The following is a 20,653-nucleotide window of genomic DNA, read 5'->3' on the forward strand; positions in this document are numbered from 1 at the left end:
TCAGTCATCTGCTTGAGTGTCAATTAGGCGTAAGGAGAGGACACGGGAAGTGGTGGTCGGTGGTGCTTGCCATCTGTGTCTCTGAGGCATAATTTCAGCTGGTAAGGTGTGTACTTTTGGACACCTAGGTCTTTTGGGGGCTGAATATCTTCAGAGTTTGATGGGCTTTGGAAATGTACATAAATGGGAAGAGGGGAAAGAGGGGCCAGAGGGTACTTCACTCCTTCCCTCCTCCAGAGGGGACCAGAGACAGTACGGGTGGCCATTGGCCCATTGGTGAGGTACTGAAGAGCCACTGAAAGATTCTTTTTCTTTCTCTGTCAATTAGCAAAATGAGATTTTCTTGTGTGAATAAAGTTTAGGAAGAAAGAAAGAGGAGCACCACATCCTGGGCCACTTTCAGCCTGTACTTGAGAGTTTCAAGGGTGTGACCGTCCCAACTCCCCACCCCCAACCAGTGCTGTGTTACTATTGTTAGTGCCGTTAAGAGACTGACCACTGGCTGGAGGGTGACAGGTGCTTTAGGGCCCCATCTTTCCAAGGGCTTGTCACTGTAGCTGTGGATCTCAAGGTGCACCTGAAGATGCTCAGGAAGCCAGCCTCTCAGTTGGGCGGCTGAGGCCTTACGTTCCTGTGTTAACGGACTTCATTCGACATCTGAGTTTGCCTTTTAAAATCTGACTAGCCGGTGTGGTCGAAATGATCACCACCACAGCCTACAAGTGCAAGGATGGCGCGGCAAGCCCAGTGGCAGGCGGGAGGCCCAGAAAGTGGGCCTTAGTGGGGGCGGCCCCAGCACTGGCCGAGTCTGGGCAGAAAGCATGTGGTGCCGCGCTGACCTCTTCGCTAGTGAGAACTGGGACTGCCACCTCAAGTGCTTGCTCTTCGCCTTTCCTCAGGACAGGCCAAGCTAGGCCCGAGAGGAGGGGCCGGCTGGGTCCATCTCCAGGTGGAGACACAGTGAGACTCAGGCCCGGGGCCGCCTCTGAGCGGTGGTGTTCAGGGCGGCCGGCCGGGCTGGGGCCCCAGAGGCCCTGGAGAGAGCAGCAAAGCAGCCCAAGGTGACTCTGCGGGACGCCTGGGGCGGACACCACAGTGGCGAGGACCACGGAACCCGCGGCTGGAAGGGAGGCAGCCCAGCCCGTCTGTGAGGGGGGCCCCCGGGAGCCCTAGGCAGAGCTTCACTAGGAGGGCTTCAGGGAGGGGCGCTGAGGGTGTTCTACTCTGTACTTTGTCAGTGTAGGCAGCTTGCACTCTATAAAGAAATGTAAACATGGGCGGAAAAGTTATAAGGATTGGCATGGTCAAAATAGGGCTAGCAAACCTTGCTTCTAAGCTGAAGGTGACTTTAATTTCTTTACTTAAATAAAAAGCCTAAAAGCAGAATAAATGACTCTCTAGCTTGCTTTTGAAAAGAAAGAGTGCCTCAGAGCATCAAACCACTGATGATTCCACTGAAAGAACAGAAATATTGCAATTTGCAGTGTGGTGGGTGATGGAGAAGGCCATGTACTGGTTTCAGAAGTGGGAGAAGGTACAGGTTGTGAGGTGGGGGAAGGTTAGCAGGAGAGTTCTAATGGCCGCATTTAACGTATAGAGTGTGGGAAAACGTGGACAGTGGCCATACTGCATGATGGCGAGGGGGAAGCCTAGGGGTCTCTCCTGATAGTCAGAAGGCCTGTGATGCCACTTCCCACTTCTTTGTTTTCTAGCTAAGAAGGAAACGGAATAACATGCTCCACAGCAAAACGGTGTCACATTGCTTTAGCATTTCAGGAATCTGTACTCAATTCTTTAGTAAAACTGTCACTTCTGCATTGGAGGCTAAGGGGTTGACACATTTTCAAACACAGGAAGTATAGGTATACTTGCATGAATAGTATCAGAAGCTTTGGACTTTTGCAGTATATTCTGTGGGGGCTTTATTTTTGTTGGTAGTATATATTCGTTTTCTTTTTTTCTTTTTCCTGTGTTCTGGATGCAGTATATTATGTAAAGACGCCTACATCTTTCAGACCAAATTGTTTTCAGGATTTTGGCATTATATAGCAGCATCTTAAAGAGGTCTTTTCTTTTTTCACTTTTCAGGGAGAAATCGGTTTCCTGTGTATTTTAATCTGTGTCCACAGGAGGATTATGATAATGAGTCACTGTTTTGTAATTTTGCTATTTTAAGTAAGTTTTAAATAAAACCTGTACCCCCTTTCTTGATCTCTGAGAACATAGCCATTAAATAAGTGCTATAAATATCTTGAGAGCTTAAAAATAGAGCTAAAATATAAAAACACAGTGTGTAGTAAAAGAGGCATTCTTTACCTGCACCCCACCTTCAGTTTCTACAGGACAACTTTATACTTCACTCAAAGATATTTAAAAATATTAATACATCGACTTCCTTGGCAATTTCCTGACTGTGTCACTGTTTTCATTTTCATGGCTAATGCAGTATACTGGTTGGTAAGTAAGCAGTGTGATTCTACTTGCTCTTCTAATTTTTAAAATTCTTTATAAATAATTATTATCAGTACTACATGATTAAGGAACAGATATTTATATAAAGCTAGTTTAAGATTTTTGGCTTCTGCATTCTTTTATTACTCATTTATGTGTTTAATTAGCATGCATTATGTACAAGGTATAGTGCCAGGGTCAGCAAAAAGAGTACTTCCTACAATCACGACTCCCTAAAATCATGATTCTTAGAGTCAGTTCTCTGTCTCTGTTTCCCCCTCTCAAATATTACCTCCTGTTCTTCCTTCTCATTGTGACCAGTTATTTAGATTATTTTTTTAAGATCTTGGAGTCCCAGTGATGTCCCTGTGCAGTAGGGATGGTTAAAGAAGAGGAGATCTTGAAGACATTTTAATCACTGGGGAGTTGGCGCTAACAGGCAGATCAACAGACTTACCTGTGTAGACAAGGAGGGCTGCTCAGGCTGAATTGAAGGACCCTGTTGTAATTTGAATCCTTGAAACCCTTTCCACTTTATTGTCAAAATAACTGCCTTCGCTTCCTCCCTCTCCTCATTTGTCTATTTCCCTTGCGTTTTATCTTGTGCACCCGCAGTGCGCAGGCGCAGTAGTGGTGAACTGCTTCCTGGAAGGCGTGATTAGTCATCAGGAGCCCGCGTTCCTTATAGCTGAAGATAAATGGGCGCTCAGCCCGTCAACCACAAGTTGGACTAATTTGGAAAATATGGTTCCTCTCCTCAAAAGAAATGGCTCATGCTCCTTTGGACACTTGTATAAAATAGCTGTGTGCACTTCCCTGTTCGTTCTGAGCAACTGGAATCAGAGTGTCCGGCTTGATGCTAGAACTGGAGTTTAACTCACAATGGCAAGGAAGCTTTACCTAGAATGTCTGTCACCGTGAAAGGCAGGGAAGAGCTGTACCAGTTCCGGATCCCTTTGAGTTTTTGTTTTTTCGTTTTTTTGTTTTTTTCCCTTTGAGTTTTGGGTGTGCTTCCCACTTTTCTTCCCCATGATCGTTTACTGTGTGGAGTATAATCCCAAATCTCTCACCAGTTGTCTCATCATCTTAAAGGGAAGAAGAAAAGTATAATGGATGTTTTGAATGTGCCTGGCCTTTATTTTGTTCATACCCAAACTGAATGAGGCCAAGAGGTTGAAATATTTTCTTGTTCCATCTCAGTAAGCATGAAAACCTGCAATCCTTAATCTTTTAAAAGAAAAAAATAACCTCCTCTGTTTGTGGGATTTCTGATTCATTTCTTCCATCCCGCTCTATATTTTTTAGTCAAATACTCTCTGGACTTTTGTGAGCCAGTATCTTCCTTCCTCACCTCTTTCCCCTGTCCTCCCCTACCCCTACCCAGTGGTCTCACAAAGAGCAGGGAGCCCACAGAAGACTAAGTTTCTGGGTTTTATATTTAAAAGAAGGGTGACATGCTGGATATACTTAGGAACACAAAACTGATCTGTTAAAACTTTGCCAAAAAAGAAATTTATTGGTGTCAGGATAAGGGGAATAAGAGAAACTGAGATTTTTTTTTTAATGCCACAAATAGAGGAGAATATACAGTTGCTTTTCGTGATTTACACCAAACTGACTTTTCTTTAGTTCAGCACAAACTAGTAGGTGTGGCAGCGACTTCAAACCTCCCAAGTTAACAAGTGATATAAAAAAATGAGAATCCCATGGGAAGGGAGCCAGGAGCCCTGGAAGCTTTCTACTTGTTGATGTCTCTGAATAATAATCAGGACTAGTACACTGGCCTGTGATTCAAAGATGGGTACTTCTCTGTGACTTGGGCCCTGTGTCTGTGAAACTCTGGGTCTCCAGGGTAAATGAACTTGTCTGTGGCTCAAGCCTTAGAGAAATATTCTAAACCAGGGTCCCAGGGCCAAATTCTGCCTGCCACCTATTTTTGTGCAGCTCTCGAACTAAGAATGGTTTTTCCAGATGAATGAATTGAGAATAGGGAACATTACCTTTGAACTCTAATTAAGCGAGATGCTATCCCCCCAAAAGGAGTGCTGTTCTTCTCGTGAGTAGAGCTATTACAGAAAAATTGTACGCAATTTAATTTTGAATTTTGTCATTACCAAGTATGTGGAAATTTGTGTTCCCTCTTGTTACACAAGTCCCTGTATAATATCCTTGACTTTGTCTCTCAGCTCAGTCTGAAATAATTTACTATCTGGCCTTTTCAGATAAAGTTTGCTGAGTCCTGTTTAAACTGTCATGTAAAGAAAATTTTGAAGAGAAAAAAAAGGCATCTTTACTGTCGTTTGCCTAAATCTCTATTTCAATTTTCTTTTTTAAGCTTGAAGCCAATATGGATGGAGTTAATATTCTTTGGCTTGTGCAGTGCCCTGAAAAAACTGGTATCAGTTGTGAAATGTGGCATAATAGTGTCAGTTGCTGCCTGTTTGAAAATTTAAGGTTACAGAATAAAATAAACCTGTGTTGCCTGATATAAAATAGATGGCAATAATAGTACTTATTTTGTAGGATTTTGGGAAGGATTAAGTGCGATAATGCAAGTAAAGGACTCAATAGATTTTAAAAAGAAAAAAAAAGAACAAAGACTACCATTGAGAACTTAAGTTTGTTTGCCTTAGTGTGTATGAGTCCTGGTGCCTTTCATTTTAACATTTTGTATCTGTGGACAGACATACTGTCCCTTGTATACTGCAAGTCCCTAAATAATGCTCTCGTAAGCTTCAGATAATGCAAAATATAATCTGATTGTATCTCCTTTCAACATGATTCTGATTTTAAAGGAACACCCTATCTACTTAAGAATAATTATTACTTAAGTCTTATATATTTCAAAGATGATTTTAAAAGCATAAATAAATGTTACTGAAGAGTAAAAAAGGGAGTTTTTTTAATATAAATTTATTTTTGGCTGCGTTGGGTCTTCATTGCGGCGCACGGGTTTTCTCTAGTTGTGGCGAGCGGGGGCTACTCTTTGTTGCGGTGCGCGGGCTTCTCATTGCGGTGGCTTCTCTTGTTGCAGAGCACAAGCTCTAGGCGCATGGCTTCAGTAGTTGTGGCACGCGGGCTCAGTAGTTGTGGCTCGCAGGCTCTAGAGTGCAGGCTCAGTAGTTGTGGCGCACAGGCTTAGTTGCTCCGCGGCATGTGAGATCTTCCCAGACCAGGGCTTGAACCCGTGTCCCCTGCATTGGCAGGTGGATTCTTAACCACTGCGCCACCAGGGAAGTCTGGCAGGTTTTTTTAGGTCAGAAAATTTTAGGATATTGAGTGTCACTGTTTTGGTCACCATCTGTGACAGAGTACAGCATTGGAAAAAGGACATTGTCTTGGTATTTCAAATAGCTGGTGTTTATACCTGGAAATCCCCCACATGCAGGAGGGCAACAGATAAGAATTAGAGGTAGGCATGGCATTTGCAAAGAAAGAAAATCACTGGTGATACTTGAGGAGATGGTCTCAATCTTCCTCATTATACTGCGTCCACAATGCACTTTTTGCCTCTGGAGTTTGTCCTCCTCCTTCCAAGGCCCCATCTGTTGTCACCACCTCTGAGAAGCCTTCTCAGAATTGCCCCTCCCACTGTTTTCCAACTAGAGTTAAGAATTTGCCCTCTTGCCTTAGAGACCCCAGTCTCCCCAGCTAGACCTCAACTTCCCCAAAGGCTGATTCTCTCCTCCCCATTTGGATATCCCTGCCTGGCTTCCATGTCCAATATCTATTTGTTGAATCAGTGAAATACTGAATAAAAATTTGTCTAATGTTAAAATAAAATGAAAGGCAAAACCCTTTTGATTCTTCTGTCTTTTCAGACGTAGATTAATGTACATAGATAATCATGAAACACTCTTGTAGAGCTGATGACAGATTCACAGATAAGTCAAAATGTGTAGATCGCTTATCCAGCTTTTAAATTGTGAAGACTTAGGGGGCATCAGAGAGGAGACATAAATCTGACTTCTTTATTTTCTATGGTGCCGACCCTTAGCATGGAAGCGGGCTCCCCAGTCCCCTTGGTAGGTGTGTTTCCTGGGTGTGACAGAGTGCCTCCCACCATCTGTCTGTGTGGGTGTGTGAATCCTAGGCGACCCTCTGTTCCAGACCCACCTGACTAGCTCACAGAGGTCCGGGAAGAGGAAGAGGGGTGTCCTATGCTTAATAGTAGGAGCTTTTTTTTTTTTTTTTTGTGGTACGCGGGCCTCTCACTGTTGTGGCCTCTCCCGTCGCGCAGCAGCGGCCCTGGCTCACGGGCCCAGCCGCTCCGCGGCATGTGGGATCCTCCCGGACCGGGGCACGAACCCGCGTCCCCTGCATCGGCAGGCGGACTCTCAACCACTGCACCACCAGGGAAGCCCAGGAGCTATTATTGATTGGACTTCCTGTGTGCAAGGCACTTTATCAGGTGTGTCACGTGCATCATTTCGTTAGACTTCTCACAACAATCCTATTATTACATCCAACTCAGAATCTAAATCTGAGACTGAGAGGTTAAGTGACACACTTAAGGTGTCACCAGATCCAGGTCTGCTCTGAGTTCAAGAAAAACTAAACTCTCAGAGTTAAGAATTGTGTCCTGGTCACCACATCCCCTTGTTCCTCCCATAACTTGGAGTGGAGTCATCACACATTACATGGATGTGGCTAGGCTGCGAACTGAAGGAGATGAGTGAGCAAACTTCAAAACAAGTAAGGCTTCGAACTTTTAGAAAAGGCTAGTTCCTGTGAACCTCAGTTCCTTCTAACCTTTTTAGGTGGCTTATGAGGAATCACATGCAAGTTAAAGCCATGAGTACCACGTGCTGGAAGTTCCAGGCAATGAGAAATGAGCTTCATGGTAATTGAGAATGAAGTTAAGTAAGAAAATTTTATTGTTAATCTAGGGCTTAATTGCCTCTGGGACATTTTAAATAAATGCCTTGCCATACTTAAGCAGCAATGTTCTGTAAGTGAGATGCAAAAATTCTGTAATTAAACCATCGCGGGTATTCCCTGATTGAAATATCTGCCTTTATCTTCATAGTTAATCCTTCCTGATTCATGTAACAACTCAATTAGGGATTGAGTAAATTAAGGGATCCTTGAAAGAACAAATCAATTGTATAAAATTGAAATTATTTCTGGAGCAGTCTTCCTTGTACTTATTTGTATTGATCACAGCCTATTTTTGGTGCATTTTCTATTTAGTAGGCTTGTAGAGTAAGCTATTTTTCAGCTTGCAGGGGACAGATTATGCCTGTGGTATGGTGTAGGGCAGATGGTTGTTAGAAGAATTTATCTGAGAAAAGGAACAAATGTAAGGGTTTCTTGGCCATTGAGAAACCCAGTGATGATGACTCAGATGGTGCCTACAATTAACCAGGAAGGAAGATAGTAAGCAAGGTGGCCCACACCCATGAGTGTGGCCCCACTGCAGGCCTTGCTGGATGCTAATCAACTTGTATTAGTGTCCACAAGCCAAAGGGCGAGTTCTTTTTTATTGTTTATTGAAGTATAGTTGACTTACGACGCTAGTGTTAGTTTCTGTTGTACTGCAAAGTGATTCAGGTGTGTGTGTGTGTGTGTGTGTGTGTGTGTGTATTTTCCAGATTCTTTTCCATTTTAGTTTATTACAAGATACTGAATATAGTTCCATGTGCTATATAATAAATCCTTGTTGTTTATTTTATGTATAGTGGTGTGTTATCTATTAATCCCATACTCCTTATTTATCCCTCCCCTCCCGCCTTCCCCTTTGGTAATCATAAATTTGTTTTCTATGTCTGTGAGTCTGTTTCTGTTTTGTCAATAAGTTCATTTGTATCATTTTTTTTTAGATTCCACATATGAGTGATATCATATGATATTTGTCTCTGACTTACTTTACTTAGCTTGGTAATCTCTAGGTCCATCAATGTTGCAAATGGCATTATGTTGTTCTTTTTTATGGCTAATATTCCATTGTATATACGTACCACATCTCCTTTATCCATTCACCTGTTGATGGACATTTAGGTTGCTTCCATGTCCTGACTATTGTAAATAGTGCTGCCATGAACATTGTGATACATGTATCTTTTTGAATTAGAGTTTTCTCCAGATATATACCCAGGAGTGAGATTGCCGCATCATATGGTAACTCTATTTTTAGTTTTTTAAGGAATCTCCATGCTGTTTTCCATAGTGGTTGTACCAATTTACATTCCCACCAACAGAGTAGGAGGGTTCCCTTTCTCCATACCCTCTCCACCATTTATTATCTGTAGACTTTTTGATGATGGCCATTCTGACCTGTGAGGTGACACCTCATTGTAGTTTTGATTTGCATTTCTCTAATAATTAGGGATGTTGAGCATCTTTTCATGTGTCTGTTGGCCATCTGTATTTCTTCTTTGGAGAAACGTCTATTTAGGTCTTCTGCCCATTTTTCAATTGCGTTGCTTGATTTTTTTGATACTGAGCCGTATGAGCTGTTGTATATTTTGGAAATTAAGCAAAGGGCCAAGTTCTTATTGCCAACTAAACAGACCCAGAGATTCAGACCCACAGACCCAGATTCAGAAACAGACTAAGGAGATTTGCTGGCTGTCTCGTTGTACACAGAAAAAACGAAAACTTAAGGTATCCAAAAGTGGTTTTTTTTTTTTTTGTGATACGCGGGCCTCTCACTGTTGTGGCCTCTCCCATTGCGGAGCACAGGCTCCGGACGCGCAGGCTCAGCGGCCATGGCTCACGGGCCCAGCCACTCCGCGGCATGTGGGATCTTCCCGGACCGGGGCACGAACCCGTGTCCCCTGCATCGGCAGGCGGATTCTCAACCACTGCGCCACCAGGGAAGCCCTATCCAAAAGTTTTGACTTACAAGATTGTTCACTTTGAGTGGAAGGAACACCTGACATGGAGCTCAGTACGTTTTTTTTTTAAATACAGGAATTGTTTGTTTTGGGAAGCTAACACTGTGATTTCATTTAATTCTTAAAAAGAGAAAAATTACCATTTGAAGTTACCAAAATTTTAAAACATACAATCACTTCTATTTTTTAAATTGTATTTAGATTGAGTAATCAGCAAATAATTTAAATAAGTCATCGAATAATGGTATTCTGTAGAATGGGTTCATACTGAAATTTTTATCTTCTGTTTTCAGGGTTCTTGTTGTAAAACAACTGAGCCCTTTAAAAGCGGTTTCGTTTTCAGATAAACACATAACAGACACACCTTATGAACTAAGTACTTGAAAGAAGGAAATGAGGGGAGGAAAGAAACATATTTGAAGTTAAATTTTCATAAAGGCCCTGTGGTGTTTGACGTGTGTTGGCCAATTCAGGCCAGGCTCAAATTGACAGTTCAGGTTTTGCCTACTGTCTTGGGACTCCACCTAGCACCAAAGTGTCCCCTGAAAAGCCTCTCTTGCTCAGAATCCTTGCTTTGGACACATATCAGAAAGCCCGTGTGGTGCCCACCAGCTGCAGAAGGGCCCCCGTGATGGGTTAGAGGCAAAATCACACTCAACTCTTCGGCAGCGTCTGGAAACCTAGCATTGTGATGTCACTGTGAGAATAGAAATCCCTTTAGAATTCTGCATGATGATTCAGAGCAATTAATTCTGTTCTAATTTTCATGCCCTGGGAAGAACTCTATTTATGTAAACTTGGTCAGGGACAAGCATATCTGCACATAGGCTCTGAAGAAAGGAAAACGAGCCATGTACTCCAGAGCACAACTAGCTGCCTTGCGCCCCAGCCTGTTTCCAGATGATTCGAATTTATGCCAAGAAGCGCTGGTGAGCCCAGGGAAATAAATCGGTATCTTAGCATTCTCTCGCATCAACGTTTTTTGGATTCTTTATGTCATATAAATATATTCATGAAATCACTTTCTCTGACTCTAGTACATCTGCCTTTGGGAGCTTAGTGGTAAATACACAACGGGCATGGATCCTGAGAAGTTCAAGGTTCTCACGACAAGCTGGCTCTGGCTCTTTGAGGACTGAGGACGCCTGTGAGCATGTTCCCTTAAGCCGCTACTCACTCCTTCATTGAGTTCAAAGGGTCCCAAGTCATCTCAAGAAAATCGCCATCTGAGCATCATGTTGCGGGGCTGGTGTTTGCAAGATTTGTGGCTACGTGGGTTCTGTTGGATCCTTTCCCCTCTGCATCTGTCTTTTACATGCCACGTTCTGGGCTTGCCTTAGTCATATGCTTGGGGAGAAGGTATCATGAATGACTTGACGCCCATATTATAACTTAACGAGCTGGAGAGTCCTCAGGTATAGATTCTGCATCTCTCAAACTGAGATTTTTGATTCAGAGACAGGTCGCATGTAGACAACTTCCCAGAGGCTCTGGCTGCTTGAGACACAGATTGTAATCAGTAATTAGCGCTGAATTTTCAAGTCCTGTTCTCGGGCTTGACCTGGCAGCATTTAGCCAGCACGCACACAGCTGGATCAGTGGCAGGACTTGAAGGGGCCGGTTGTCGGGCTGCTCCTGGCAGCGAGTGCTGGGCACCATCCGCAGGGAGTGCCAGGGGAGCATCGGGGACAGGGGAGCGGTGAGGAGACCCGGGGCGTGGGAGGAAAGAAAGATGATGTTGATAAGCACCTGTCTGGGAATTGTTACAGGAGACAGATCGCAGTACAGACTTTTGCCTGCAATTCATTATCATTGATCGCTTTTTCTCCTTCTTACTTAGTGCAGTTTTGGGTATTCCTAAAATGTCTCTTGTTAAAAGTTTACACTTCCTTTCCCTAAGAATAAGTACCTGCCTATCTAAATCCAAAGGCTAGTGAAATAAAAACTGTAGGACGTGAGCAGATACTTTGGTGGATCCAAAATAGAGGGTTTTTTTCAGCTTGGTAGCTGGCCTTCAGGTAGGGCAGCACAGTCGTGGCAAAGAAGCACCGGTACCTGATTCTGAAGTACATTATCTGGGCACTTTGGTGGTGGTGGAGAGACAGGGAGTCAAGCTCAGGTAATCCCGGGGCGCTCCTGTCACCCACTTGCTCTTCTTAGTCCCACGGAGTGTGACGCCTCACAGGTGCAGCTAGAAGGTAAGGGTGATAAGAATACTGCAGTGGGGGGTGTCAGACCCCACTCCCCACCCACTGAGGGTAACGATTTTGAACGGATGCTTGAAGACTGGGCGCTGAATAGTAATAAATAGGTTTAAGTTTATAGGAAGTACTTACGACACAAAACTGCTTGAGCGTATAGAGTATCCCTAACACTATGATCAATATAATGGAAGAAGAAGCATGGTCAGCAGATTTTTTTTAAATGACAGATTTTTTTAAAGTTTGGTTCTGTTAAAGAATGAACATGATTGGCTCCATTCTGCCGTTTTGCATCAGTAGTTCGTATAAGGTTAAACTTTGAGGGAGTACTTTTGCATTTTTTCAGCTGTAGCCTTTTGCACTCACTTAAATTACTAGAATATTAGAATATTTGTGTGGAAAATGAGGTCAATTCTGTGTTTAAATGAACTGTTGTTGGCTATCTCACCTGACAGTCATTTTGTGATTTCAGGCCACAATTAACATTTGCCACTAAGCTGTGTTTTAGAGAGTATTTATAGAGGCTGCTGGGAAGTGCTGTGTTCTAGTGATATGGAGTATTTTCACTAGTCATCTGCTTCCAGAATGCACCTTATCCTGGCAGTAAACTTGTGTCTTTCATAAAAATTTCCCTAATATCCAATAGCTCACTCTGGCACACGCTTAGCATTTTTCCCTGAAATCCTTTCGTAAATCAACAGGAAGCCTTCTTTCCCGTTTTTATTATAAAAGGGGAATTGATGATAAAACTTAAACACACATTGTTATTTTAACATCTAGTCTTACATCTGTTGAGGAGTTGTGTTTTTACTTAAAAATATTTTAGCCAAGAATCAAAACCAGAGAATTACGCATTTTCCCAGCCTCTTGTCAATGATGGCTCTTTGTTAAAAGCACACAACAGAAAATACTGTGCTAAACTCTTGTTGGCTTAAAAAGCCATATATGAAGCCTTAAAAGCCAAAGCATTTAATTTTAAAAAATGATCTAAGTAAATCACTTTAAAAAAATCTGTGCCAAACTTTTAAAAGGTACTTTTCACATCTTGCCTTTATAAGTAACTGTGGCATTAAACATACCATAAATTTACTTTATTTTCTTAATAAGTTTGGATTTTCACACAGCCTCTATTTTTTATAATATAGGTCGTACAGGGCTGTTTCATTTCAGGTTGAAGAGACCCAGCCAACATTTTGACACTCTTTTTTCTTAAGTGCAAAAGTTGGATTGGGACAGGGACTGTTGAATTTGGAAAACATCAATTGTTTTCTTTTTCTCCTTCCCTTTTTTCTACGTTTATTTCACTGTGTAGTTGCGAGTCATGGGTTTTTTCACTTCAGGCTTTTGCTCTCCCTGGTCTTTTGCTTTATAATTCGCACTAGGAGAGGCTAGTGGGCTTTTTTTGTTGTTTGAGGTCTTTTGGGTTTTTTTTGTTTTTGTTTTTTTTGCATATTCTTTCCTTTCCTCCAGATATTATTACTGACCAAATTTAAAACACTACAGTGTTTTAGGATCCCTGCAGGGCCATTTTAAGTATTTGGACCCATAAAGGGCCCCAAGCAATAACTACCTGAATTGCTTTTAATTACACAATATAGCTGCATCATTTTACTTCAGATTCTTTTTGATTGATGCTGCAAGGCAATTGTAACCGCAGATGATGGGATTAAGTGCCTCTTGAAGTGACTTTAGCTTCTTGTGGGAACAAAGGGAAAGAGGAGAACACTTAGTCCCTTTTTGCCTGAGCTGCCTTTTTCTTAGCTTGCATATAAAGAAATACAATTAACAAACATTATCCCCAGAGGTAAATTGAAATGTACATGCAGAGGAGAACTGCTCTTGACTGCAATTAGACATATATGATCCGAGGTATTCTGACCATTCATTAGCACTAATTGTTTGAGAAACAAGCCCAGAACAAATGATTAAAATGTAGGCACCATAACTGGGATTATTAGCATGTGTGATAAAATGTGCGCTCTGCAGCTGTACCAATAAAACGCTTTGGAAAGTGGCTCTGATTAGACAAATGCTTGGTTTGGCTCTGTGGTGAGCTCTTGGTGTTTGCTCAAGACCTGGTGATGTTTATAACAAACAACTTATATCTTTCTTTCTTAATTAGTGGGAATTACTATGTAAATGTTGGTATTTTGTAATTTAATATCCTATGGTTTTTTCCTGCCTTTGGGCTGTTATTGCAGTCTACTGATCTTGCTGGGAATGAGATGAAGTGAGTTCTTAGGTTTTGCACCTTTGCTCTGTTTTCTTTAAAACGCTGGATGCCATGGAGAACTACTACAAAGTTTGCTCTGTTATTTGGTTTTTGAACCAAAATAGATGCTCTTGTATTCAGCACTTGTACTGTAGTCACAGAGACCTGGCAAGGGTAACTTAGTCAAATACAAACTAACTGGGAGCTGGTTGGCCAATATGGATAGTCAGCACTCTGCTGAGCCCCCCAGCCTAACCTTAGCTAAGTGAGCAGAGCCAGGAGGAAGACGGAAGTGACCGTCAGGGCAAAGGACCAATTTAGAGTGATGGGTGGCAGTTGAATTCCCCCTGGAAGTGCATCTAGGAGTTTGGGGTTAGCAAAGAAATGTGAGCTCAGCTAAATGTGGAGTCAGTGAGGGATCTGGGAGGCGCAAATGGGAGTGGAAAAAAAGGACATGTAAGACGGAAGCATGGAACCAGGGTGCCAGGGAAATAAATGTGCCAGGCAGGCAGAAGTTGAAATCCAACGTCACTCTATCTACGGATGGATGTTTCAGGCCTCCTAATTTGTAGCTCAGAGTTCCTCTGTCCCCTGTTTGCATTTCTGAAACCAGAGTCAGAGGAAGGACCATTTGGAGATTGTCCATATGGTACCATGATAACCTACAACAACTTTTCAATCTCAAGTCTTGTCACCCAACAGACTTCCAAGCCACCTATTTCTTAGCATATCAGTTGCACATACCAAAGGAAGACAAATATTGGTGTTACTCCAGATAGTTAGCTTTTAAAATTAGTTAATACATTACAAAGACACATGCAAAAAACTGTCTGGTTATCATGTTCTCTGTATAACCTATTCCATCTCTCTTTCCATTATCATAGAAAACCCTGAATCAAGTCAAAAATAAACCATAACAGATTGTCATGGACATACAGCTTGTGGAAAGGATTCCCCTCTTAATTTTTCATTTTATTCCCTGTGTATTTACAATAAAAGTGTTACTCTCTGAGTCTGACCAGTTCATTCCACAGAAAACTAAGTAACAATACATATTCAGTAAGAGTGGGTTTTTTTAGAACTAAATATAAAGGAAAAAGGCTATTTTGCACTTTGGCTGGTGCATTGCTAAGTGTGGCATTGAATAAGAAAAAAATCTTAAGCTCCCCTAAAATTAGAAGTTGTAGGAAGTCTTGCCTTAAATATTTAAAGGAGTTAGTGCCTGTAGCACATTAAACATACCTTAAAAAAAACACTATGTTAGAGAAAGCCTTCATGATCACATCCATATGTTTAGTTTTAATTTTCATCACACTTAGCTCTGGATAATTAAGAAGGAAAAAAACAATCTTAATCTTATTGTGGGTCCCACACAGTCAAAGCCACATACACGTGATTCGTGATCACAGCTTGTATTCACAGCTTTCGTGTGTGTGGTATGGGTCTGGCAATTAGACTGTGTTTTTTCTAAAAATTATTCAGCGCTAGAGAGAGATCAGTATTAAAATTTCCCCAAATCTACGTATCAGGGTAATCAGAGGACTATAGCTAACAAAATATAAAAATTCTAAGCTGTGTAACATTTTGGCCTCACATTGCGATTGACACTTGAAAGGAATTTTTGAGAGAATCTAGGGAGAAAACGAAGATTCCGTTAACCTAGATGAGAGAATCTAGGGAGAAAACGAAGATTCCGTTAACCTAGATGATTTTCATGACAGCTACCAAAAAAATAAAATAAATAAGATGTGGAGAGAACTTTCCTCAAAATTACAGATCCATTTTTCTGGAGGAAAAAAAAATTCTCCCATGATTACTTTCATATCAAAGAGCCCGGAAATGGGGGAGATGCATAATTTGACACATTTAGCAGCCTTTGAGCTTTTGAAGGACTCTGTAAAAGAATCCATGGTTACATCTGAGAGGTTGACAGTCTTCTTTCGGGACCTTTAAAAAGAAGTTGAGAAATTGGTCTTTCTAGTTCACGTTTGCTCAGTTACCTCTAAAGTTCTGCTCAAGCCAGGAATTGGTCATCTCAGCTTTAAATTTATTATTTTTTAAGCTAAGATAACCCAGTACTAATGGAATCTCTAAATGGAGAACTTTTGTGAATGGTCTTTTTTTGTGTGAAATTTTCTGGTGGGCCTGTGGTGATAATATTTCCTGTACTCGCCATTGGCTGTTTTAATACATTAACTAGTAAATATTGTCTTTTATGCACCTCATTTTAGAATGAGATCTTCTTCGGCAGGGACGCCAGCAGTGAACGGTCCCAACATAAGGCTCAGCTGTGGGTGCTCAGCTGTGGCCAGGAGTGGAACAAGTAAGCTGTTGGTTCCTTGCACTCAGAATTTAACCATCCAGGGCTTCCCTGGGGGCGCAGTGGTTGAGAGTCCGCCTGCCGATGCAGGGGACACGGGTTCGAGCCCTGGTCTGGGAAGATCCCACATGCCGCGGGGCAACTGGGCCCGCGAGCCACAATTACTGAGCCTGCGCGTCTGGAGCCTGTGCTCCGCAACAAGAGAGGCCGGGATAGTGAGAGGCCCGCGCACCGCGATGAAGAGTGGCCCCCACTCGCCACAACTAGAGAAAGCCCTCGCACAGAAACGAAGACCCAACACAGCCATAAATAAGTAAATAAAATGAATTAAAAAAAAAAAAAGAATTTAACCATCCAAAACCCCAAATCGTCTCTACAGAGGCTAAGAGAAGTCGACCGGCATGTCCTTTAGGTTTTAATTACAATTTACCAAAAGCTCCCATGTTCTGCACTTGACAGGTGCTTCCTCTCATCATTCCCAACACTGGGAAATGCATGTATCAAATTGCTATGGGGACTTCCCTGGTGGCACAGTGGTTAAGACGCCGCTTGCCAGTGCAGGGGACACGGGTTTGATCCCTGGTCCGGGAAGATCCCACATGCCGCGGAGCAGCTAAGCCTGTGCGCCACAACTACTGAGCCTGCGCTCTAGAGCCCGCGAACCACAACTACTGAGCCCGCGCGCCTAGAGCCCGTGCTCTGCAACAAGAGAGGCCACCGCACTGAGAAGCCAGCACACTGCAACGAGGGGTGGTCCCCGCTCGCACAACTAGAGAAAGCCCGTGCCCAGCAACGAAGACCCAACGCAGCCAAAAATTAATTAATTATTTTTAAAAAAATCACTCTGGGTAGAGGGTCCTGAGCATTATTCCTGCAGTTCTCAGCGACATCAACTCAGTTAACTGTTGATAAACAACATCCTTAGACTTCTTTGTGTTTCCAGGAGCCCCGGGTTGAAGCAGCCCAGAAACAGAAGAGGTGCTAATCACATTGTGTTCTTAAACGTGTTCAGTGAAGGAGTGCAGGTTTCCCTCTTGACCTCAGTGTCACTCCGGGGGTGGGGGGGGGATAAAATCCCTCCAGTTTTCCATTCAGATAAAACCTCTGCTCCTCCTCTTCTCACCAAAAGTAGAGCAAGAAAGTGGGATTATGGTGAATGCCCACTAGCAGGCACATGCTCTATTGTCATCCCCTCTTCAACCGGAATCAAGGAGCTTTGCAGCAAAACGAAGCTCCTCTCCTCTCGTCCCATCCCCCACTCTCCCTCTTGGCCCTCACCTCTGCCTTCCTTCCTTCCCTCCCACTTTCTTATACGCCTGCTTTCCTTCAGGACCCATCCTTTCTCGTCCCTCCCTTTCTTTTCCTCATTCTCTTCCTCTCCCTCACCTCCTCTCAAATACCCTCACCCCTGCCTTTGTCTTCCTCCTTATCGTCTGCTGGCTGACTCAGCCTTAGCTTGTCTCAAACTCCTCTTCATCTGCCTTTCGGAAAAATGGCAGCGTTGCCCTTAGAAGTGCTACCGAGCACCCAAGTGCCACGGGGCAGAGTGGTGCTGTGGCCACATTAATTTATAAGGACTAATCCGTTCGAGATATAAACGTAGATCTCTGTTTTCATGGAAAACTTGCGCTCTTCTTCTTCTTCGGGACCCATTAATGGTCACCCAGTTGTACAGGGTTTTTCCAGTTCTTGGGAATTACCCCACGCATGCATCTTTCTGGAGAACTACAGTTCTGTGGCCAAAGAAGTGGATTCAGTGACCAGCGAGGGTCTGCTGGACACATGGCTTCTTGTCCATGTTTGCTCAACCCTTGGCCTAAGGGCCAGCTCATGGTGGACTTGGTGTTTATTGAATGCATGATCCGTACTGAAATTGATCAGTACATTTGTGTTTATGAAACAGTAGCATGGATATAACAAGGGAAAGAGATTTGTTAACTTTAAATGTTTTTTCACTGTGGTAAAATATACATAACATACAATTTACTATTTTAACTATTTAAAGCTTATTGTTCAGTGGCATTAAGTACATTCTCACTGTTGTGCAGTCATCACCACCATCCATTTCCAGAACTTTTTCATCTTCCCGAACTGAAACTCTGTACCCACTAAACAGTAATTCCCCTCCCCCATGCCCCCACCATTCTATAATACTTCCTGTCTCTATGAATTGACTACTCTAGGTGCCTCACGGAAGTGGAATCGTACAGTATTAGTCCTTGTGTGTCTGGCTTATGTCACTTAGGATAATGAGTAATTTTTGATATGGATGTTTGCTTTCTCATTCTGTATGAACAAAAGGGTCCCATTACTGGGTCACTCGTTCTTGCCCTTTGGTATTCTGGTGGTCTGAGGAGGAAGAGATCTGCACTGAAACAGCATTACACAAATTTTACCAAAGTGAGCAAAAATAAGGGTTCTGCTTTTTTCTCTATTTCTGATAAATCTGCCCCTTATTTGACACTCACCTCTTTTCCTGGGGTTTCCGTGGCAAGTATAGGCCAGGAGGGAAGTCCCTCACCAGCATCCCTCCTTCTCCATGGCACCCCACAATGGCCGAAAGGCCGGCCCACAGCCCATGGGTCTTCCCTATCCTGTGCCCTGACTCCTTCCTTTGAAGTGGATCCACAGCGGACCGCAAACTGCTATCCTGTGTGTGTGTGCTTTGGACACAAAAGAGTATCTCTTCCTTTCAGTACAAAATGGAGCACTTGATTAAGGTGTGATATAATTGCTTTGTGAGAGTTTGCCCTGAAAATGTCTTGGCTTTTCTGAAGCGGGCTGCATGCTTGTTTGTGTTTGCACCACATGCTAATCTCACGAATGGCCCTGTTCTGCCAGTGGGAGGACAAATAGCTGTTCTTTTGCTCTTGTGCCCATGGAAAGCTCCCCACTTCTCCTTGCCCTGTTGCCATAGTAACTGAAACATAGTTCTTCAAAATAGGGAAGGAATCTCTCTGGGCAGTTGGGAACTTAGCAAACTGAGAACATACGTAGGCCTCAATTATTACAGATGCTGGTGTAAATAACTAGTTAATCAGTAGTCGTAAGCGTGGCTGGAATTTGTAGGTGAATTTTACTGTCACTTACTATACATAGGAAAGGATCGATGAATGGGCTGTTTATTCTAGTCCCACAGATTCTTCTATGAGCATCAAAATTGTCATACAAGGTCAGACCACGGGCCTTACAACAGAGAACTCAGTTTTCCCCGACATTTATATTCCCAGCACAGAGGGTAGGCAGCGACAGAGTACAGCTATGCTCGTCCAGCTCCCTCAGAGGGCTGAAGATACAGCCCCACTCGAGGAGTCCTTTAAGAATCAGGATTTGTGCATAATCTTCTGCGAGAAATTTTTATTTTCAACCTTTATCAGCTCTTAGAGTCAAAATTGCTTTAAAAGAACTTTTAAAGGGCCATATCGCTCATTGGTGGGGCTGTGGGATGAGAGCTGCACCACGCGGGACGGGTTGCTGGCGGCGCCCGACGGAGCAGAAGGGGAGAGAGCGTGGAGCCGGAGAGGGTTGCCGGTGCAGCCCTCCTTACCTTTGTTCAGACGCACCTCCCAGAGGCTGACCTCAGCGGCTTGGATGAGGTCATCTTCTGTGTGCTCGGGGTCCTTGAGGACCTGGGCCCCTCAGGCCCATCGGAGGAGAATTTCGATATGGAGGCCTTCACTGAGATGATGGAGGCCTGTGTGCCTGGCTTCGCCCACATCCCAAGGGGTACGATAGGGGAAATGATGCAGAAGCTCTCAGGGCAGTTGAGTGGTGCCAGGAACAAAGAGAACCTGCAACCACAGAACTCTGAGGTCCAAGGTCAGGTATCTATCTCCCCAGAGCCTCTGCAGCGGTTCAAAGGAGAGACGATGTCTTCTCCGACTGCTGCTAGGGACACCTAAGATGAGGCATCCGGCGCTGAGGAGGAGCTGCTGCCAGGGGTGGTCGTACTTCTGGAGGTGTTCCTTACCTATGCGGTGGAGCAGGCCCAGTTGGGTGTTGGCCGGAGCTCAAGGGGACTTGGAAGAAGCTGTGCAGATGCTGGTAGAGGGGAAGGAGGAGAGGCCTCCAGCCTGGGATGGCCCCAACCAGGACCTGCCCAGGCACCTCAGAGGCCCCCAAAAGGATGAGCTGAAGTCCTTCATCCTGCAGAAGTACATGATGGTGGATAGTGCAGAGGATCAGAAGATTCACCAGCCTGTGGCTCCTAAGGAGGCTCCCAAGAAGCTGATCCAGTACATCGACAACCAGGTAGTGAGCACCAAAGTGGAGCGATTCCAAGATGTGCGGGACCCTGAGGTTGGGGAAGTGAAGGCCACATACGTCAACCTCAAGCCAGCCAGAAAGTACCGCTTCCACTGAGGCACTCGCCAGACTCTGCCCGAGCCGTCTAGGCCCAGGTCCCAGAGGGACGCAGGAGCCCTACATCCCCACATAGGCCCCACCCTCACTCTTGTCCCCCATCTTTCCCTACTTCCTTGCTCCGCAGTGTTAACCTCCTCTTGGCGCTGCCTTGGTCACAGGAGAGGTAGCCCCAGGAAAAACAAACAAACAAAACAAAAGGGCCATCTCATTTCTGCGTGGTGTCCTAATGCAATTTATTGATGTATTATTTCAAAATGATTTATTT

At 43.7% G+C, this 20,653-nt stretch overlaps 1 protein-coding gene and 1 pseudogene across 13 annotated transcripts in view; both read left to right on the top strand.

Annotated features, from left to right (window-relative positions):
• The window catches only part of CLYBL (citramalyl-CoA lyase), a 244,936-nt gene that overhangs the window by 106,148 nt on the left and 118,135 nt on the right, over positions 1–20,653 (top strand). The gene's annotated exons all lie outside the window — the stretch shown is intronic.
• LOC131743518 (CUE domain-containing protein 2 pseudogene) lies at positions 700–20,385 on the top strand (annotated as a pseudogene).

This window comes from Kogia breviceps, chromosome 16 (assembly GCF_026419965.1).
Source record: "Kogia breviceps isolate mKogBre1 chromosome 16, mKogBre1 haplotype 1, whole genome shotgun sequence".
NCBI classification, from domain to species: Eukaryota; Metazoa; Chordata; class Mammalia; order Artiodactyla; family Physeteridae; genus Kogia; species Kogia breviceps.